This window comes from Triticum aestivum, chromosome 2D (genome assembly GCF_018294505.1).
Source record: "Triticum aestivum cultivar Chinese Spring chromosome 2D, IWGSC CS RefSeq v2.1, whole genome shotgun sequence".
Taxonomy (NCBI): domain Eukaryota; kingdom Viridiplantae; phylum Streptophyta; class Magnoliopsida; order Poales; family Poaceae; genus Triticum; species Triticum aestivum.
Window position 1 is genome coordinate 635,180,617 of NC_057799.1, and position 21,899 is coordinate 635,202,515.

The 21,899-nt window shown below is 42.3% G+C and overlaps 1 pseudogene; it reads left to right on the forward strand.

The window, feature by feature from the left end:
• Window positions 1-21,899, forward strand: part of LOC123056117 (protein DEFECTIVE IN EXINE FORMATION 1-like) — a 174,656-nt pseudogene that overhangs the window by 97,081 nt on the left and 55,676 nt on the right.

Below are 21,899 nucleotides of genomic sequence, written 5' to 3' on the forward strand. Positions count from 1 at the left end.
CCCGTAGGGTCCGCACGCTTAACGTTCGATGACGATATGTATTATATGAGTTATGTGTTTTGATGACCGAAGGTTGTTCGGAGTCCCGGATGAGATCACGTACGTGACAAGGAGTCTCGAAATGGTCGAGAGGTAAAGATTGATATATTGGAAGGTTATATTCGGACACCGGAATGGTTCCAAAATGTTTTGGGAATTTTTTGGAGTACCGAGGGGTTACCGGAACCCCCCCCCCCCCCCGGGAAAGTTAATGGGCCTCACGGGCCATAGAGGAGAGGAGGTGGCGTCCCCCCTGGGAGTCTGAATTGGACTAGGGGAGGGGGCGCCCCCCCCCCCCTTTTCTTCTCCCTCTCTCTCTTCCTTCCCCCTTTTTCCCCTCCGGAAAGGAAGGGGGGGGTCTGAATTGGACTGAGAGTCCTAGTAGGACTCCCCCTTGGGGGGGCGCCCTAGGCCGGCCCTCTCCCCTCTCCCTCCTTTATATACGGGGGCAGGGGCACCCCAAAGCACAACAGTTGTTTCTTAGCCGTGTGCGGTGCCCCCCTCCACCGTTTACTCCTCCGGTAATATTGTTGTAGTGCTTAGGCGAAGCCCTGTGCGGATCACATCACCATCACCGTCACCATGCCGTCGTGCTGACGGAACTCATCGACTCCTTCGTACCTATACTGGATCAAGAGTTCGAGGGACATCATCGAGCTGAACTTGTGCAGAACTCGGAGGTGTCGTACGTTTGGTACTTGATCGGTTCATTCGAGAAGACGGTCGACTACATCAACCGCGTTAAGTTAACGCTTCCGCTTTCGGTCTACGAGGGTACGTGGACACACTCTCCCCCTCTCATTGCTATTCATCTCCTAGATAGATCTTGCATGAGCGTAGGAATTTTTTTGAAATTGCATGGTACGTTTCCCAACACTATTGACGTGGTCCAAAGTTGTGGAAGAGAATAAGATTATACTAACATGAGACCACCCTTCAAATGAGTTTTTTTTCATGTGGACTTAAATGGGGAGTCAAATAAATATGCATCTTTTTTATCCTTAGATAGAGTAGTAGTTCACTAGTATGAACCGGATCCCTACCAAGGCGTGGTCTCAGGTTGTAGGGGTGGAAGGAGGGACGGCGTGGTGGAAGGTGTGGTCACCGGCGCTGGGGCGCCGTCGTTGCTTGCGTGCGTGAGCGAGAGAGTGAGAGAGAGGGAGAGAGAGAGAGCGGCGGCTAGGGTTAGGTCTCCCGGTTCCCTAAGGAAGCCAAGCAAATATGATTGCTTCTTGCTTGATTAGATTGATACATCTCCTCTCCTTATATAGAGAGGTTTACTTGACTCCCAAGCAAGCGACCCTTATCTTTAATTAACCCTAAGACTAACGCTATACCGCCAGCCCAGGCCCATTAGGCCATTACATACTCTAACATGATCGAACCCGGGAAAGCTAATACCAAATTGGTATGAACCGGATCCCTACCAAGGCGTGGTCTCAGGTTGTAGGGGTGGAAGGAGGGATGGCGTGGAGGAAGGTGTGGTCACCGGTGCTGGGGCGCCGTCGTTGCTTGCGCGCGCGAGAGAGAGAGAGAGCGCAACGGCGGCTAGGGTTAGGTCTCCCGGCTCCCTAAGGAAGCCGAGCAAATGTGATTGCTTCTTGCTTGATTAGATTGATACATCTCCTCTCCTTATGTAGAGAGAGGTTTACTTGACTCCCAAGCAAGCGACCCTTATCTCTAATTAACCCTAAGACTAACGGGCTATACCGCCAGCCCAGGCCCATTAGGCCATTACGTACTCTAACATTCACTAACTTACATTGCAATATATAATACAAGAGTTTGCAGGAACGATTGACGAGAAGCCATTGTTAACAATAACTAGATGACATGTTGCACACAGAAAACAAGAACATACCAAAGATTCAAACCACACAAGTAAGTGTGTTTAGAGATTGTTAATAAGATCCTTGAAGCATAAGGAAATAGGTACTTAGGTACGATGTGCATACTTAGCGCTATATATGACATTGCATGGTAGAATACATTTTATACAATGAGTGACACGTGTGTACAGTTGATCTGCAAAGTTTCAAGGTCAAATGTTCTCTTGTTTCAAAGAAACAAAAAAGAGAAATTCCTATATAAAGATAGCATGAATCTTGACACAATCTGAATGGTCTAGATAGAGGGTACACTGGTATGGGCGTACAAAAAAATCCACACTCGAAAAGAATGAAAAGACAACAAATTATTGAGCTGAAAAGGTAAAAACTCTTGCTCCTATGAGGAGGCTACAACCAAAACCTAGTAAGAACTTTTTCCAGCGAAAGTTGATATGGAAGACGAGCATCGCCAGAAATTCAGAGAACAATCATGGGATCCATGCATGGCTTCTGCAAAATTGCCGTCTGGAACATCTGTTCATCTCCGATAGAGTTGGAAATAGCTTCGAACTTGCCCACATAGATACCATCTTTTGATTTTAACTTGAATTTCACTCGCATATTAGTACTTTTTCTTTTAACCTGAATTGCTTAGCCTCTTCTGTCTTTAGTATCACACTGATCTGTGTAATACGTACTTGAACATTCCATGTTTCCATCCTTTTTTGCTTATCTATAAAGATGAAACTATCACTTCATGCTCTACAAAGAGTAATGTGTTCTCTCTATTTGATCACTATAGTGATAATGTGGTAAATCAGATAAGCAATTCAACTTTTCATGCCCTATTAGCAAAGATATGGGATTGATCATGCTAGCTAGCTTTAAGCAGATTTGAGCATCATATCAGGAATTGCTTTAAGAGGAGTCAAAATGCTCTCATCCCACAAATACCAAGGAAAGAACATCATATAATTCAAAATGCAACATAAAGTTGTATATCATGATATTTGACATTCCATATAAGTAGACATCTACTGTAGAATATATTCTGCTAGCCCAAAAGGGAGTAATGATAAGATACTCTGGTAGATGCCTACATGCACCAAACACGATTAGATCTTGTTCTCTTGGACGTGTGTATATAAATAGACACTAGATGGAAGAAATACTACAAACCAAGAACTGAAGAGACCAAAGTTGAGTAGTGGTAATGCATTAGCAGAGAGCAAGCCTTACATGGCTGCAAGGGCCTTATCTCTGATAGCCAAGAATGACTTGCCTGTGTCTTCTTCCTCCCTCAAGGCAGCTTAATTGGCCTTGGGATGTGGTTCCATGGGCAGTCTTCTTGGCTAGCCTGAGTGGCTCCTGCCGCCCATGCTAGGCTGTCTCTTTCATAAATCAATGCATGCTGATCTTCATGTTCCATGCATGGAGAACATTAGTTCGGTGTGGTCGCGAAGAGGTACCATCTTCTAACTCGGGTTTTTGGGTCCGTTTTCCCTTATTAAATGGATCAATTATCTTCTTCCTAATGCAATGCGGGAGCTCCCCGCCCTTTGACGAGGTTCCGTAAAAAAATCTCGCGTTTTTGTGATGGTATGAAAGATTATAAAAAGAGGAGAAATAAGCCCACTAAGTCTGGTTAATTGTGCATACTGTCCTTTGTCATTGACAATGGCATCTGGCTTTCTAGCTTTCTGGCTTTACAAAACTTCATCATCGTAAAATCTAACTTTTGGCCAGCTGATTCCCCATTATGCAGTACAGTTTCTTCGTCACTTTTTCCAAAATTAGTTGTAGAGGCCACAATAAGCTTGAAGGTCGTCAAGGGATCGTGGGCGGAGAACCGCCGAGGAATAGTCATCGCCCTCACCTCCGGCGTAGATGAGAAGATTCAAGTCGTCGTTGCTTGGTCCCTCTTTGTGATTGTCGTGTGACCGTAGATTGTGTGGGTAGTGTTTGGTGGTTGCTAGAGCTAGCGTTGTTGAAATGTTAAGTAAAAAGTTGTCTAGTTTAGCCAGTGGTAGTATCCCTAAGCTGTTGAACTGTATCTGCATGATCATGTTTATTTTTAGAGATGTAAACTTGTGCCTATTGTAAGTATCATGTTCTATGTTGATCCACACAGTGTGCCATTGTTTGAAAGTCTTCTGTATCGCTCAGGAAGCAAAAAAAGATTAAACATTACATTGTTTGGTCTCGTAGGAATTTGGTGAAATGCAGGTTAGATCAACAGAAAAACGCCGAAGCTGCATCAGTTTGTATCAAGCTCTGTACATTTTGTTTTCAAGTTCTTAATCACAAAGTCCCAGGGCTGTCCATTGTGCATCATAGTTTCCCAGGAATGTTGCTGTTACTTCTCATCACTTCTTTTCTAATGGAACCAAAAAAGGTTATCAAGGGGATCTGTAATTTTCAAGCACATCTACCAGGAATAAATGGGTTCCAAATTAGTATTTTGATGCCATTTTCTTACCTTGCAGACTGACTATTTCATTGAACAACGACATACTCGCTGCCATGATAATCATGAAAAGAAAATTATGAAGTGCAAATAATCATGACAATGGTCGCACAACCCTGAAGACTGCCAAGAGTCACAGTTGTCTGAATATTTTGAAGCTCTGTCCTTTTAGCCATTTTGGGTGGTAGTATCCCTAGGTTGTTCAACTGTTTCTGTGTGATCATCATGTTATGTGGGTGAAGAGATGTTATGGTACTCTCCTTTGTTAGTACTACTTATGTATTTTCTCAGATGTATGTGTAAACTTGTGTATGTTGCAAGTGCCATTATTTTGGTAGTCTTCTGTATCACTCAGGAAACAAAAAAGGGTTAAATAAGTGCAGGCATATGTACAAAAACGCCATTGTCGACGTACAGACAGCGCGAAATATCAGCAGAAAGTTATTTAGGCATGTAGGAATGGGGTGGATGCTGGTGAGAAGATGAACAGAAACGCTGGAGCTGAAGCTGAAGCTGCAGCTTTCCTGTGAAGCAGACTGAAACGCTGAAGCTCCAGCAGCCTTGGTCCATTTTGTTTTGAAGTGTTCTTTACAAGCCCAGGGTTGTCCATTTTGGTAGATTCTGCATCCAAGTTTCCTGGGAATGTTGTTATTTCTCATCAGTTCTGGTAGTTTAATACAACCAAAAAGAAAACTAATCTTCAGGCGCAGAACTAGAACCTGAGAGAATTTCAAGCATACCTTGTTGCACTGCAATGTAAGCCTGTGGATTAAGCATTTGTACTAACAAGATTAATGAATGTAAATTTTAAGTGACATCAACAAGAGCTTAATAATGATGTAATATAACTAGAGCAAATGGCTGGACCAAAGGTATGTTGAAGCATCTATCACGGACATATCTAGTGAAAATGTGACTCGCCAGAACTATAAGCATGTCCTATGTTGCTTTCCTTGCAGCATGACTATTTCATTGAACAACGGCATACTCGTTGCTGTGATAATCATGAAGGAAAAAAACAGCAAGAACTTCACTGACACCTCTTAGAAGCATGGTTTTATGATAGCTCCTTACAGTCAAAGTTGCAAAAAAACACGAGTATTGCCTGAAATTCACAGAACAATCATGGGATCCATGTATGGCTTCTGCAAAATTGTCGTTTGGAACATCTGTTCATCTCTGATACAACTGGAAATAGCTTCGAACTTGTCCACGCAGATATCATGTGGCATTAGATATCAGCGATGCTAATACTTTTGCTTTTACCCTGAATTTCACTGGCATGTTAATTCTTAAAACTGCTGGAAAACACCACACAGGGAGCACAATGCATATTTATTTAATAGAATGGTTACTACATTTTATATCTGTCAACAGAGTAGATTGGTTTTTAAGATTAAAATACGTTCAAATTATCTAAAGACAAAATTATCGCTCCATGCTGTGTAAAGAGTAGTGCGTTCGCTCTGTTTGACCACTATAGTGATATAATGTGGTAAATCAGATAAGCAATTCAACTTTTCGTGTCCTTTTAGCTAAGATATGGGATTGATCATGCTAGCTAGCTTTAAGCAGATTTGAGCATCATATCAGGAATCGCTTTCAGAGGTGTCAATATGCTCCCACCTAACAAATCCCAAGGAAAAATCATATAAGTCAAAATGCAACATGAAGTTGTATACCATGATATTTGACATTCCATATAAGTTGACGCCTACAATATATTCTTGTAGCGACCAGACCTCAGACAGTCTGATCTCTGTGCATCTGTGTCATCCCTGGATCAGTAATGCTGACACGCACAGTACTCGAAGGATTTATAATAGAGTAGCAATCACACACTTATTACAACGAATGTCTCAAAAGAGATCTTATTACAATAAATATGGCTTAAGGCCATCTAATAACGATAACAGCGGAAGGCTTGGAAGAAAAGCGAGTCCATCAACTCCAACGGCATCACTGAGTATAAGACCACGACCTAAGGCACCTTACTCGTCGTCTGAAAAGTCTGCAACATGAACGTTGCAGCCCGAAAACGGGTCATCACATGGAATATGCTGGCAATGTAACACATAGAGAGTAATGAACAGAATAATGCTATACTACATGCATATTTGGCTGGCGGAAAGCTCTATGGTTACAGTTTTGCAAAGAGCCAATTTTTCCCTACTGCAAAGGAATAAATTTTATTTAACCATCATGGTGGTTGTTAAACATTGAGAAGGTTCACCCAACTCAATCCCAATTAAGTATCATCATTAACCCAACAAGATTAATTAAAGTAACATGATGAGATTCACATGATAATCCAAGTACTAGATACTCAAGATGTCCATAACCGGGGACACGGCTAACCATGATTAGTTTATACACTCTGCAGAGGTTTGTGCACTTTTCCCCACAAGACTCGATCTCCTCTGTTGCGATTCTCGCACTACATGATGTTTGAGAAACGGATGACCGAGACATAGTCTTTCGGAAGCGTTTGCACCTTATGATCGGGTAGACAGTACCACCTACATCCCCTACATCTGCTAGTCTACCACTGTAAGAGTTCACACCACTTAATCAACTATGCTAGAGCCCAATAGCTTGTGGCTGCACACGGAAGTTTCTAGCATGAATAATCTCATGATCCCTTTGAGCCTGGGTGGCGGTCCATAAAAAAAACAGGCAATCACTGGAATACCCAGGTGCCTCAATCCACCCAGATGTGTATTTAAGTAGCCACCTTAAGTTCAACCATTAATTAATAATCTCACATCTGTCATGGATACACTCACCCAATCCACGTCTACTAACATAGCATAGCAATATAAGCAAACGTAGAAGTAACTCCCAAGGGTTTGATAATAAAACAGGTAATAGGTACTACCTCATCTACTTCCCAAAACCCAGAATTTAATCAGATCCTAATCATGCAATTGTTTGAGGATTGATCTAATGCAATAAAACTGGGTAGTAAAGAGGTATGATCAAAGTGTTACTTGTCTTGCTGATGATCCGTGAAACCTAGAGATTCGAAGTAGCAAGCGGCGCACTCCGGTACTCTATCGCAAGCAAACAAGCATACAATAAGCACTCATCTAATGCATAGGTAAAACGCAAATAAAAGATCTAACTAGAAAGTTCAACTTAATAACTCCGGTTTGCAAAAAGAATCAAATCAAACGAAGCAACGAAAGTCAAACAGCGAAAGGAACAAGCTTTGTTTACAAATCTGGACCTAAGTCAAATTTACAATAGCAAAAACTTGTTTGAGTTGGTTAAACGGAAAGAGGGTTTCGAGATGAAACTCTAGGCGCTTGAATTGCCTGATTCTGATAAACGAGCGAAAAGTTATACTAAAACGAAAAACAGATCGGAAATCGCGATAAAAAATAATCGCGGAAAATCCGAGAAAAAGAAAAAAAGCGGACGAACAGGCTAACGAATGAACGTTCGTTGTCTACGAAAAAAACGAAAACCGTTCGTTAAAACGAACGATCGAACGGGCGTTCGCTAAATAAAGTAAATCGAAAAAACGATCTATTAAAAGAAAACAGATCTAGGGTTTTTTTAAAAAAATCGAACGAAAAACCGGACGGTTTTCTCGAAGAAAACCGCCGGCGGCGGGGCGGTCAACCTCGGGCGGCGGGGCGGCGACGGCGGGGCGGAGACGGCGGCGGGCGGGCTCCGGCGGGGTGGCGGGTCGGCGGCGGGACTCCGGTGGGTGGCGGCGTCGGCGGCGACGGCGGACGGCGGCGGCGGCGGCGGACGGCGGCGGCGCCGGCGGCTCGGCGACGGCGTCGGGCAGCGGCACGCGGCGGCGGCGGCTGCGGATCGGGGCTAGGTTTAGGGTTAGGGGCGGCGTGGGCTGGGGGCTCGGCCTCCCGGCTTATAATGGCCGGCCGGGCCCCGGACACGGCCCGGTAGGTCGGTTCGTTTTTTTTAATAATTTCGCGCAGAAAAACAAATAGAAGAAATACTAAACGGACTCCAAAAATCCTGAAATAAATTTTCCCCAACTTCTAAAATCAAGCCGGACAAGATGAACATTTATTTGGGGCCTAAATGCAATTTTGAAAAACGCATATTTTTCCTAAATTCAAATAAAATAGCGAAAAACTCCAAAATAAAAATTATTTGATTTTTTATTAAATCCTCAATATTTATTTATTTTGGGAAAGTCATTTTGTTATCTCTCTCTTATTTTTATAATTGAAATAATTGAAGATAAAATAAATAAAATCAAATGATCCTATTTTCAGAATTTGAGAAAACTCAAATATGAAAATAACGAAATCCCCAACTCTCTCCGTGGGTCCTTGAGTTGTGTAGAATTTCTAGGATCAAACGAAAATGCAATAAAATATGATATGCAATGATGATCTAATGTAGAACATTCCAAATTGAAAATTTGGGATGTTACAAACCTACCCCCCCTTAAGATGAATCTCGCCCTCGAGATTCGGGTTGGCTAGAAAATAGGTGAGGGTGGTCCTTCCGTAGATCTTCCTCTCGCTCCCAGGTGGCTTCATCCTCGGTATGGTGGCTCCACTGAACTTTGCAAAACTTGATAACCTTGCTGCGTGTGACTCGGCTGGCATATTCGAGAATCTTGACTGGTTTTTCCTCATGGGTCAAATCACTATCCAACTGAATCGCTTCCAGTGGCACTGTATCTCTCAGCGGTATATCGGCCATCTCTGCATGGCACTTCTTCAACTGGGAAACGTGGAACACATCGTGAACTCCTGACAATACTTCGGGTAATTCCAACTTGTAAGCAACTTCTCTCATACGCTCCAAAACTTTGTATGGTCCTACAAAACGTGGCACTAACTTTCCTTTAACTCCAAAGCGCTTAACTCCTCGAAGTGGGGACACACGGGATAAACTCGGTCTCCGACTTCGTAAACTGTCTCCTTGCGTTTAGAATTCGCATAGCTCTTCTGCCTGGACTGGGCTACCTTGAGCCTATCGCGAATCAGCTTAACCTTCTCTTCAGACTCTTTAATCAAATCTGGTCCAAACAACTGACGGTCTCCAACTTCGTCCCACAACAATGGTGTCCTGCACCTCCTTCCATACAAAGCTTCGAAAGGGGCCATCTTCAGACTGGATTGGTAGCTATTGTTGTAAGAAAACTCTGCATATGGCAAATTATCGTCCCAAGTAGATCCATAATCTAGCGCACAAGCTCTCAACATGTCCTCCAAAATCGGATTCACTCTTTTGGTCTGTCCATCTGTCTGTGGATGAAAGGCTTGTACTGAACTCTAGCCTGGTACCCAAGGTTTCGTGCAACTGATGCCAAAGCTTTGAGGTAAACTGGGTTCCTCTATCTAATACAATGGTCCTCGGAACTCCATGCAGACATACGATCATAGTTATGTATATCTTTGCCAACTTAGCACTTTTGTAAGTGGTCTTCACTGGGATGAAATGAGCTACCTTCGTCAAACGATCGACTACAACCCATATAGAGTCATAGCCTGAACGAGTCCTGGGCAATCCCGTGATAAAATCCATGCCTAGTTTAGCCCACTTCCATTCGGGTATCGGCAATGGTTGTAGCAATCCTGCTGGCTTCTGATGCTCTGCCTTCACTCTCTGACATACATCAAAAACTGCTACGTACTCCGCAATATCCTTCTTCATTCCGGTCCACCAGAAAGTATCCTTTAAATCCAAATACATCTTGGTATTTCCTGGATGAATCGAATACGGCGAATCATGGGCCTCTTGCAGAATCAACTTCCTAATCTCCGGGTCATTAGGCACATAAACGCGGTCCTCAAACCATAAGGTGTCGTGCTCATCCTCACGAATCCCTTGGCTTTTCCTTTGCTCATCCTTTCTTTTATCTCGGCAATCTCCTTGTCTGTCTTCTGAGCTTCTCTGATCTTATCCATCAGAGTAGACTGAATTTCCAATGCTGCCACATAGCCTCTCGGAACTATCTCCAAACATAGCTCGCGAAGATCCTCGGCTAATTCCTCCGGTAACTCTCCGGTCATGAGTGTGTTGACATGGCTCTTGCGGCTCAACGCATCAGCTACTACGTTAGCCTTTCCGGGGTGATAATGCAATCTTGTATCATAATCCTTTATGAGCTCCAACCATCTCCTAATCCTGAGATTTAACTCCTTCTGCGTGAAGATGTATTTCAAACTCTTGTGATCCGTGTACACCTCACAGTGGTTTCCGATGAGAAAATGTCTCCATGTCTTCAACGCATGCACTAAGGCTGCTAACTCCAAATCATGCGTAGCGTAATTCAACTCATGGGGTTTAAGTTGTCGTGAGGCATAGGCAACAACTCTTCCTTCCTGCATAAGCACTGCTCCAAGTCCTCGACGAGAAGCATCGCAGTAAACTTCATAATCCTTGCGCTGATCTGGCAGAATCAACACTGGTGATGTAACCAAACGTTTCTTCAACTCCTGGAAACTAGCCTCACATTCCTCAGTCCAATTGAACTTGGTGTCCTTCTTCAACAGCTCAGTCATGGGCTTTGCAATCTTCGAGAAATTCTCAATGAACCTCCGGTAGTATCCTGCGAGTCCAAGAAAACTCTGGATCTCTCCAACTGACGTGGGTGATTCCCAGTTTGTCACAGTGACAACCTTGGTGGGGTCTACTGCTATTCCTTCTCCGGATATAACGTGTCCGAGGAATCCAACTTCCTTCAACCAAAACTCACATTTGCTGAACTTGGCGTACAACTGATGTTCTCTGAGCTTCTCAAGTACCAAACGCAAATGTTCCTTATGCTCCTCTTCATTCTTTGAGTAGACCAAAATATCATCAATGAACACTACGACGAACTTATCCAGAAACTCCATAAACACCTTGTTCATCAGGTTCATGAAATAGGCAGGTGCGTTAGTCAGACCAAATGACATAATGGTATACTCGTACAGCCCATACCTGGTGGTAAAAGCCGTCTTAGGTATATCCTGCTCTCGAATCTTCAACTGGTGGTATCCTGATCGCAGATCCATCTTGGAAAATACCTTAGCTCCTTGCAATCGGTCAAACAAATCATTGATCATCGGCAGTGGGTACTTGTTCTTGATGGTCACTTCATTCAGTCCTCGATAATCAACAACCATCCTAAACGATCCATCCTTCTTCTCTACTAGAAGACTGGCGATCCCGAAGGTGAAGAACTTGGGCGAATATAGCCTTTATCCAATAACTCCTTAATCTGCTTCTTAATCTCCTCCAAATCCTTTGCGGGCATCCTGTACGGTCTCTTAGATATTGGCCCTGTGCCTGGCAAAAGCTCAATCAAAAACTCAATGTCTCTATCCGGTGGCATGCCTGGCAACTCCTCTGGAAATACATCAGGGAACCTTCACCACTGGTACTTCCTCCTGTACAACTCCTGACAAGGAATTTACTTGAGTCCTCTTCGGCACATGCCGGGATACATACTTGATCCTTCTTCCTTCTGGGGTGGTAAGCAAAATCGACTTACTGGCGCATTCAATGTTCCCTCCATACTTTGATAACCAATCCATGCCTAATATCACATCCAATCCTTGCGATTCCAATACTATTAGGTCCGAGGGAAACACGTAGTTATCAATCCTTAATGGTAACCGATCACACCATAAACTAGCCATATACTCTGCTCCTGGCGAGGTTACTAACATGGGTGACCTAAGGGCTTGGGTTGGCAGTTTATACTTATCCACAAATCCCCTTGATATGTATGAATGCGATGCACCAGTATCAAAAAGAACGAGTGCAGTAAATGACTTAACCAAAAACTTACCTATTACTGCATCTGGCTGGGCTTCAACCTCCTCCACGCTAACGTGATTCACATGTCCTTTGTTGAAAGGGTTGGGCTTCTTCCAAGAGCTTCCATTGCCATTTCCATTCTTAGCTTCAGGATACTCATTTGCATAATGTCCAGTCTTCTGGCATTTGTAGCAAGTGACTTGGCTCAGATCCCTCTTGGCTGGGGTCGATGGGTTGTTACGGTTCTGTCCGTTGCTTCCTCCATTTCCATTACCATTTTGGGTCCACTATGGTTGTGCGAACCCCCTCCTCCATGGGTATGCTGAAAAGGTCCTCCCGAATTCGGGGTAAAAAGTGGCTTCTGATGAGCTCCAGAATTGTACTTCCCTTGTCCATACTTTCTCTTGCGGCTTTCAATCTGCTGCTGCTTCCCTTCAATCATGAGAGCTCTATCTACCAACTCCTGGTAGTTGTTGAAGGTTGCTACCATCAACTGCATGCTCAGCTCATCATTCAGTCCTTCCAGAAACTTCTCCTACTTGGCTGCATCTGTAGCAACGTCATCTGGGGCATAACATGCTAACTTACTAAAGTCCTCCACATACTGGCCTACGGTGCGTCCTCCTTGGCCTAAGTTGCGAAACTCACGCTTCTTCATGGCCATAGCTCCTGCTGAAACATGGGCAGTACGGAAAGCTTGCTGAAACTGGTCCCATGTGACAGTGTCGATAGGGTGAGTGGATGTGTAATTCTCCCACCATGATGCTGCGGGTCCATCAAGCTGATGTGCAGCAAAGCGCACTCTCTCCGCATCTGTGCATCCTGCAGTGGTCAGCTCCCTTCCAACCTTGCAGAGCCAATCATCTGCAACAATCGGCTCGGTGCTGCTGGAAAACACCGGCGGATTCAGCCTCAAGAAACGGGCCAAATGGTCAACGGGTGGTGGTGGTGGTGGGTTGTTGTTGTTGTTGTTGTTGTTGTTGTTGTTGTTGTTGTTGTTGTTGTTGTTGTTGTTGTTGTTGTTGCCTTGGTTCTGTACTAACACTTGCATCAGGGCATTCTGCTGCTGAATCAACTGAGTGATCTCCGGTGGGAAAACAAATCCGGTGTCGCGTCTCGGAGGCATCTGATGGGTTTAGAAAAGATGAGAATATAGAATAGAATGGGATCTAGAGGGAAAAACACTACCCATATGCACATGAGACAAACACAATCATATCACTCCAATCAATTTCAAACAAGGCATACAATCGATCTAACTATCGTTACAAAGTGCTCGGACTATACTATATACATGGGGGAAATACTACTACTGATATGGTGGTCTACTAGAAATTTTGATCAGTCGAAGACTCCATGATATCTGCTCCAGCTTCATCAACAAAGTCATCATCACTGGGGTCCGAGTCGGTGTCATCGATGATGATGTAGTTCTCTGGGCAAGTGCAATCATCGTCTTCTCCTCCTGGTGTTGGGTCTCCCGTGAATACTCTGATCTTCTTTTCCAGGTCGTCCTTCTTCTCCACCAACGTTGCGATCTCCTCCTCATATCCACCACGCGTAGACTTGAGTTCTTCCTCCAGCTCCATGATCTTGGTCAATGCTTTCTTCAGATCTATCATGCATGCGCACATCTGGTTCTCCTGGCGTCGAATGTGCTGGTTTAGCTCTTGGATGAATGCTGCAATTGATCTATCCTTCTTGGTACTTATCATCTCCCATTGCTCATCTCGGCGCCCACAAATCTGGTAAATAGTATCCTTGAGCTCCTTGTGGTATACTTCTCCAATACGTCCCATGGTGATGTGGGCTGCCATGCTCTTTCCTAGACTCCAGGTTGGTGCATCAAAGGAAAACTCTATGGGCTCGGTGACAGGCATGAACGTCCTTCCTGGAACTTGAACTTGAATCATCCAACGCTCCTCTTCTGGTAGTGTGGCGTTGTAGGTTTCGGTGAAGCTTGGTATTCCGATGTTCAGGTATCTAGTGACTTCCTTCAAGTGGCGTCCAAAGGGTGTATCTTCACCTGGTTGCATGAACTTGTTCCTGGCATCCACCATCCTAAAAGAGTAGAAAAGATGAGAGGTCAGAAATGAGAAGAGAGTAGTGATCTAGGGTGTAAGCTTAGTGGTCGTGTCCTACAGTCAGCGTGTGCTCTGATACCATCTTGTAGCGACCTGACCTCAAACAGTCTGATCTCTACGCATCAGTGTCATCCCTGGATCAGTAATGCTGACACGCACAGTACTCGAAGGATTTATAATAGAGTAGCAATCACACACTTATTACAACGAATGTCTCAAAAGAGATCTTATTACAATAAATATGGCTTAAGGCCATCTAATAACGATAACAGCGGAAGGCTTGGAAGATAAGCGAGTCCATCAACTCCAACGGCATCACTGAGTATAAGACCACGACCTAAGGCACCTTACTCGTCGTCTGAAAAGTCTGCAACATGAACGTTGCAGCCCGAAAACGGGTCAGCACATGGAATATGCTGGCAATGTAACACATAGAGAGTAATGAATAGATAATGCTATACTACATGCATATTTGGCTTGTGGAAAGCTCTATGGTTACAGTTTTGCGAAAAGCCAATTTTTCCCTACTGCAAAGGAATAAATTTTATTTAACCATCATGGTGGTTGTTAAACATTGAGAAGGTTCACCCAACTCAATCCCAATTAAGTATCATCATTAACCCAACAAGATTAATTAAAGTAACATGATAAGATTCACATGATAATCCAAGTACTGGATACTCAAGATGTCCATAACCGGGGACACGGCTAACCATGATTAGTCTATACACTCTGCAGAGGTTTGTGCACTTTTTCCCACAAGACTCGATCTCCTCCGTTGGGATTCTCGCACTACATGATGTTTGAGAAACGGATGACCGAGACATAGTCTTTCGGAAGCGTTTGCACCTTATGATCGGGTAGACAGTACCACCTACATCCCCTACATCTGCTAGTCTACCACTGTAAGAGTTCACCCGACTTAATCAACTATGCTAGAGCCCATAATAGTTTGTGGCTGCACATGGAAGTTTCTAGCATGAATAATCTCATGATCCCTTTGAGCCTGGGTGGCGGTCCATAAAAAAAACAGGCAATCACTGGAATACCCAGGTGCCTCAGTCCACCCAGATGTGTATTTAAGTAGCCACCTTAAGTTCAACCATTAATTAACAATCTCACATCTGTCATGGATACACTCACCCAATCCACGTCTACTAGCATAGCATAGCAATATAAGCAAACGTAGAAGTAACTCCCAAGGGTTTGATAATAAAACAGGTAATAGGTACTACCTCATCTACTTCCCAAAACCCACAATTTAATCAGATCCTAATCATGCAATTGTTTGTGGATTGATCTAATGCAATAAAACTGGGTAGTAAAGAGGTATGATCAAAGTGTTACTTGCCTTGCTGATGATCCGTGAAACCTAGAGATTCGAAGTAGCAAGCGGCGCACTCCGGGTACTCTATCGCAAGCAAACAAGCATACAATAAGCACTCATATAATGCATAGGTAAAACTCAAATAAAAGATCTAACCAGAAAGTTCAACTTAAGAACTCCGGTTTGCAAAAAGAATCAAATCAAACGAAGCAACGAAAGTCAAAAGGCGAAAGAAACAAGCTTCGTTTACTAATCTGGACCTAAGTCAAATTTTACAGTAGCAAAAACTTGTTTGAGTTGGTTAAACAGAAAGAGGGTTTCGAGGCGAATCTCTAGGCGCTTGAATCGCCTTATTCCGATAAACGAGCGAAAAGTTATACTAAAACAAAAAACAAATCGGAAATCACGATCAAAAATAATCACGGAAAATCTGAGAAAAAGAAAAAAAGCGGACGAACAGGCTAACGAACGAACGTTCGCTGTCTGCGAAAAAAACGAAAACCGTATATTAAAACGAACGAACGGGAGTTCGCTAAATAAACTAAACCGAAAAAAAACAAAAAAACGATCTATTAAGAGAAAACAGATCTAGGGTTTTAAAAAAAATGAACGAAAAACCGGACGGTTTTCTCGAAGAAAACCGTCGGCGGCGGGGCGGTCAACCTCGGGCGGCGGGTCGGCGACGGGGCTCCGGTTGGTGGCGGCGTCGGCGGCCGCGGCGGCGGACGGCGGCGGCGGCGGCGGCTCGGGCGACAGCGTCGGGCAGCGGCGGCGGCGGCACGCAACGGCGGCGGCGGCGGATCGGGGCTAGGGTTAGGGTCTGGGGCGGCGTGGGCTGGGGGCTCGGCCTCCCGGCTTATAAAGGCCGGCCGAGCCAGAGTCCTAGCCGGACACGGCCCGGTAGGTCGGTTCGTTTTTTTTAAATAATTTCGCACAGAAAAACAAATAGAAGAAATAATAAACGGACTCCAAAAATCCTTAAATAAATTTTCCCCGACTTCTAAAATCAAGCCGGACAAGATGAACATTTAATTGGGGCCTAAATGCAATTTTGAAAAATGCATATTTTTCCTAAATTCAAATAAAATAGCGAAAAACTCCAAAATAAAAATTATTTGATTTTTTATTAAATCCTCAATATTTCTTTATTTTGGGAAAGTCATTTTATTCCCTCTCTCTTATTTTTATAATTGAAATAATTGAAGATAAAATAAATAAAATCAAATGATCCTATTTTCAGAATTTGAGAAAACTCAAATATGAAAATAACGAAATCCCCAACTCTCTCCGTGGGTCCTTGAGTTGCGTAGAATTTCTAGGATCAAACCAAAATGCAATAAAATATGATATGCAATGATGATCTAATGTATAACATTCCAAATTGAAAATTTGGGATGTTACAATTCTACTGTCCCAAAAGGCGGTTATGATAAGATGCTCTGGCAGAGGCCTACATGCACCAAACAGGATTAGATCTTGTTCTCTAGGAATTGCGTATATAAATAGATGCTACATGGAAGAAATACTGCAAGCCAAGAACAGAAGAGACCGGAGTTCAGTAATGCTAATGCATCAGCAGAGAGCAAGCCTTACATGGCTGCAAGGGCCTTATCTGTGATAGCCAAGGATGACTTGCCTGTGTCTTGTTCCTCCCTCAAGGCTTAATTGGCCTTGGGGTGTGGTTTCATGGGCAGTCTCCTTGGCTAGCCTGAGTTCATGTTCCCAATGCATGCTGATGTTCATGTTCATGTTCCATGCTGATGTTCATGTTCATGTTCCATGCATGGATAAAATTAGCTCGGTGCGGTTGGGAAGATGTACAAACTGGAGGATACCATATTCTAACTCGAGGGGGTTTTGTTATGGTATAAAAAAATTATAGAAGAGGAGAAATAAACCCACTAAGCCTGGTTAGTTGTGCATAGTGTCCTAGCCATTGAGGCATTGACAATGACATGTGGCTTTCTGGCTTTATAGAACATCATCAGCAGCAAATCTAACTCATCTGATTCCCCAATATGCAGTACAGTTCTTCATCACTTTTTTCTAAAATCAGTACGCTTCTTTATTATTAGCGGTAAGTTGAACTATTTGTGTACTCACCTTTGTAAATGTTTATTTCCTTAGATGTAAGCTTGTGCCTGTTGTAAGTGTATCATGTTCTATGTTGATCCACACTGTGTGCCAGTCTTCTGTATCACCCAGGAAGCCAAAAAGGATTAAGCATTGCATTATTTAAGCTTGTAGGAGGATTTGGGCGAATGCATGTGAGATCAACAGAAAAATCACAGCAGTTCGTATCAAGCTCAGTACATTTTGTTTTCAAGTTCTTATTTGCATTGTGCCTCAAAGTTTCCCAGGCATGCTGTTGTTGCTTCTCGTCAGTTCTGGTGGTTTAATGGAACCAAAAAAAAGTTGAAGGGGGTCTGTAAATTTCACGCACATCTATCAGGAATGCGTGGGTTCAAGTTTGAATTTTGAAACCAGTTGCTTTCCTTACAACATGACTATTTCACCGAACACAACAGCATACTCGCTGCCGTGGTAATCATGAAGAAACATCACACATATATATAGTGCAAATATGAATGGATGGGGGTGTAAACATACAGTTGGTTGCATAACCCTGAAACTGTCAAGAGTAACAGTTGTCTGAATACATCGAAGCTATCCAGCTCTGTCCTTTCAGCCATTTTTTGGGTAGCAATATCCCTAGGCTGTTGAGCTTTTTCTGTGTGATCATCATGTTATGTGGGGAAGAGATATTATGGTACTCTCCTTTGTTAGTACTCCCTCCGTAAAGTTCTAAACGCTCTTATATTTCTTTACAGAGGAAGTGTGTATTTTCTCAGATGTATGTGTAAACCTGTGTATGTTGTAATTAAGTATCATGCTCTATGTTATTCATAATATGTGCCCGTTGTTTTGGTAGTCTTCTCTATCACCCAGGAAACAAAAAGGGTTTAACAAGTTTAGGCATTTGTATGTAAGTGTCATTGTCGCGTGAAATATCAGCAGAAAGTTATTTAGGCCAATACGAATGGGGTGAATTCAGGTGAGAAGACCAACAGAAACACTAGAGCTGAAGCTGCAGCTTTCCTGTGCAGTTCAGTGCAACATACCTTGTTGGTTGTTGCAACCCTACAAATGGCTCCTGTCGCTAGCAGCTGTAAGCCTGTGGACTAAGCATTTGTAGTAAGAAGATTAAATAATGAAAAGGTTAAGTGGCGTAAAAAACAAATACATATAATGATTTATTATAACTAGAGCACACAAATTGCCCATTTATTTGCTTGCAGCGTGACGATTTTATTATACAACGACATATTCACTGCCACGTTAATCATGAAAGAAGAATATCTAGTGAAAATGTGACTAGCCAGAACTATAAGCAAGTCCTATGACATACAGTTGATCGGGTCCAACGACTCTGAAGAATTCAAGAGTAACAAGTTAGAGATTTGACAATTACCAAATCAGATGGACAAAACTTTTGACATATTGATACCAAGTTAGAGCATGCTTTGACATTAAAAAAATTTGAAGAAAGGAACATAACAGATTTCTGTGTGACAAATTATATTATGCTTATATATGTACTACATAAAGAAGACCAAAATGGTGTTTTATTATCGGTTTCCGTCTCCTGCTGATCCAACAGTACAAGTTGAGAATTGAGGCCACTACCATGTAAAGTGGAAAAAGAAAACCGTCAGAGCCACATGCAAGAGAGCAAGAGAAGGATCATCCAATCCAAAGCACCCTATCCAGCACAGAACACACAGTTGAATAATATCTGTGCACTCCACTGGACCCTCTGCTCGTTGATCTATAAAATGTGTAGTGAACTCGTCGTATTTGAATCCGGTGTTCGATAAGCAGAAGAATGTGATTCCCAATCGTGATGCATTTGGTCATGTTTCTATCCTTTAGCAGAAGAATCTGGTGTTTGATAAGCAGAAGAATGTATAAAATGTTGTGAACTCATCCAAAGTTGGTCTGGTTGCTTTAGTGAGAACCTGAGCTCCATTTCGCTTGCACATATGATGCACATAATTAATGCTCCATTTGATCATGTTTCCATCCTTTTTTGCTTATCTAAAGACGAAATTATCGCTCCATGTTGTGTAAAGAGTTGTGTGTTCCCTCTGTTTGATCACTTTAGTGATAATGTGGTAAATTAGGTGTCACACCCTGATTTTCATGCCACAACACTTAAGATGGTAAATCATGATAAAATGTGGTTTATCAAAAACTTTTGAGTGTTTTGGACTTTGCCTTGATTGGTTTTTGTCTATTGTTTGCAAGTGCTCTAAAAATCAAATAAATCCTCCAACTCTTATACTCCTTCTCCTTGATCCCAGACTTCTGCCCAATGATCATGCCATGTGTATAGTACAATATAGAATTTTCTTATAAAAATAATTTGGCCAAAAAGTATTTTCTAAATTTAGTTTCCCAAAAACCCCTGAATTGAGGTTTGCACTACAAGTACTTGACTTGGGGTATGAAAAATATTCCAAAGAGTATATTTGAAACCTATTAGATATAGGACTCCCATAAACCACAAAAACATAATTTTAAAAGTAATTTTCCTATTTTATTTGAAGGCGTTTTCCTAAGTCCAGAAATGGTCTTTAATAGGTTACAATTATTTTAAAGCTTCAAAAATATTTGAGAAAAATCAGGGAAACTCAGTGGACATATATTTTCCATATATAAGAGTTTCAGCACATGGTCATGTTCAAAATTTTGGAGAAAACCTCACAAAACCATTTCTGCCCATTTCAAGGATTTGAAATATTTCTACAGGAAATATTTTCATAAAAATCCAAGAAAATTCCATCATGTCACAAATGCCCTATTTGGTGATCTTGCCAAGTCTCATGTCTTGGAGAACAATATAACATCATCAAATCCCCTCAAAACCATTTCTGTCCATTTTGAAGTTTGAGCAACTTTACATTGCCAAACATGTCCAATCGTAGCCTATCTGAGCATCGGCTGGTGGATGATGATATGGAAGGCATTTCTACTTTTTCCAATGACAACCCACCAAACACACCCACCATGAAGAGGTCATTTTCGACGCCGATGGTACAGACAGCGATGACTCTACCTGATCTAAATACTGCATATCTTAGTTACCATAAGTTGAGTGACCAAAGCTATTTCTATGATGCATCTTTGCCTATGTAGCTTTGCTTACCATGAATTGATCTCATCCTTTTCTTTTGGCCAATGAACACACCGTTGTAATATATAGTGCTATGTATGAACATCATACCTAAATATCTATTTCCTTATGCTTCAAAGATTCTATGATCGGTTTCTAAATATTTCAACTTACATGGTTCGAAAGCTTGGTTCGCACTCAACCTTTGCGCCATAGGCGCAATGGGTCATCTAGTTGTGTGAAACGCTTATGAGATCAACTGAAAAAATGTTGAATGTAGTAGTTTGTATCAACTTCTTGTATCCTTTTAGCAAACATATGGAATTGAGCATGCTAGCTAGCTTTAAGCAGATTTGAGCATCATATCATGAGTCGCTTTCAGAGGAGTCAAAATGCTCCCATCTCACAAGTCCCAAGGAAAAAACATATAATTCAAGATGCAACATAAACTTGTATATCATGATATTTGACATTCCAAATAAGTTGACATTTAGAACATATTTCTGCTAGCCCAAAAGGTGATAATGATAAGATACTCTGGTAGAGGCCTACATGCATGCACCAAACAGGATTAGATCTTGTTATCTAGGACGTGCATGCATAAATAGATGCAGTAAGCATGTGCAATGCAGTGCAGCATATCTTGTTATCTAGGCTTTCCTGTGCAGTGCAGCATACCTTGTTGGTTGTTGCAACCCAACAAAAGGCTCCTGTCGCTGCCTGATGTAAGCCTGTAGACTAAGCATTTGTAGTAAAAAGATTATCAATGTGAAGGTTAAGTGGCATCAAAAAAGCCTGCAATCAAATATAATGATTTAATATAATTGATACTCCCTTCGTTTCTAAATATAAGATCTTATAGAGATTTCAATACAGACTACATACGGATGTATATAGACAAATTTTAGAGTGTAGATTCACTCATTTTGCTTTGTATGTAGTCCGCATCAGAATCTCTACAAAGTCTTATATTTAGGAACGTCGGGTCTTATATGTACTGCACAAATAAAGAAGACTAAAAAGGTGTTTTTACTTTTGGTTTCTGTCTCATACTAATACAATAGTACAAGTTCAAAATTGAGGACACTGCCATGTAAAGTGGCTAAAGAGAACTATCAGAGCATATGCAAGAGAGTGTCGAACACAGGCCCGACTTGTAGGTCGGCTCTACGAGTACTTTCCATCAGACAATCACGTACGTAGCGGCCGCTGGCTGACACAAGCTAGACAATTGATT